Source organism: Triticum urartu, unplaced genomic scaffold, assembly GCF_056163025.1.
Source record: "Triticum urartu cultivar PI428250 unplaced genomic scaffold, HENAU_Tu73 scaffold2, whole genome shotgun sequence".
NCBI classification, from domain to species: Eukaryota; Viridiplantae; Streptophyta; class Magnoliopsida; order Poales; family Poaceae; genus Triticum; species Triticum urartu.
This window is the reverse complement of record NW_028260368.1, coordinates 9,512,821-9,514,055: the sequence shown is the minus strand read 5'-3', so window position 1 is coordinate 9,514,055 and position 1,235 is coordinate 9,512,821. Positions and strand designations below refer to the sequence as shown.

Genomic DNA, 1,235 nt, shown 5'->3' with positions numbered 1-1,235 from the left:
GCGTCCATTGTCTAATGGATAGGACAGAGGTCTTCTAAACCTTTGGTATAGGTTCAAATCCTATTGGACGCAATCTTATTTCTATCTATTCTTTAAATAACTATACTAAACTAAAAACAAAGAAAACTTTTTTGCATGATTCAAATGAAAAAGCTTTCTCAACGATTCCTATTCTACTAACAAGAGTAGACATGCAAAATTTATTTGTTACTGAAGAGAAAACCGTTCCAGCTGTTCCTGAATAGCTTCCTTCAAAAGGATTTCCGCTTGCTCGGTGAATGTCTTGCTAGAAGATATAATTTCTTGGAATTGAGGTTTAGTATCTTTTAGATGTTTACGTAACTCATCCAGAAATTTATTTACCTGTTCAATTTCTAACGAATCAAGATATCCTCTTGTTCCGGTATAAATAGTAGCTATCTGCTCTTCCACTGGGAGAGGATTTGCCTGGGATTGTTTAAGCAATTCCCTTAATCGTCGACCCCTTGCCAATTGATTCTGACTTGTTTTATCGAGAGCAGAGGCGAATTGTGCAAAGGCTTGTAACTCTGCGAATTGCGCTAGTTCCAATTTTGATTTGCCAGCTACTTGTTTCATGGCTTTAATTTGAGCCGCGGATCCTACTCTGGAAACAGAAATACCCACATTAATAGCGGGTCGAATTCCGGCATTGAATAGATCCGCAGATAAGAATATTTGTCCATCTGTAATGGAGATTACATTAGTAGGAATATAGGCGGAAACGTCTCCAGATTGAGTCTCAACTATTGGTAAAGCGGTCATACTTCCTTCGCCTAAAAGAGAATTTAATTTAGCGGCTCTTTCTAAAAGGCGTGAATGCAAATAAAAAACATCCCCTGGATAAGCCTCACGTCCGGGAGGTCTTCTTAATAGAAGGGACATTTGGCGATAAGCTTGTGCCTGTTTGGAGAGATCATCATAAATTATTAAAGTATGCCGTTCGCGGTACATAAAATACTCAGCCAGGGCTGCTCCCGTATAAGGAGCGAGGTATTGTAATGTAGCAGGTGAATCCGCCATTTCAGCTACTACAATAGTGTATTCCATGGCCCCCTCCTCATGGAAAGTAGTTACTACTTGAGCTACGGAGGATGCTCTTTGACCGATAGCTACATAAACACATATTACACCTTGCCCTTTTTGATTGAGAATTGTATCTGTGGCTACTGCTGTTTTGCCAGTCTGTCTGTCCCCAATAATTAACTCTCGCTGAC

The 1,235-nt window shown here is 39.8% G+C and overlaps 1 non-coding gene across 1 annotated transcript; it reads left to right on the top strand.

Annotated features, from left to right (window-relative positions):
- Positions 1-72, top strand: TRNAR-UCU (transfer RNA arginine (anticodon UCU)). Its single transcript has one exon. It is a non-coding gene; the product is annotated as a tRNA-Arg (tRNA).
- Positions 73-1,235: the final 1,163 nt, after the last annotated feature.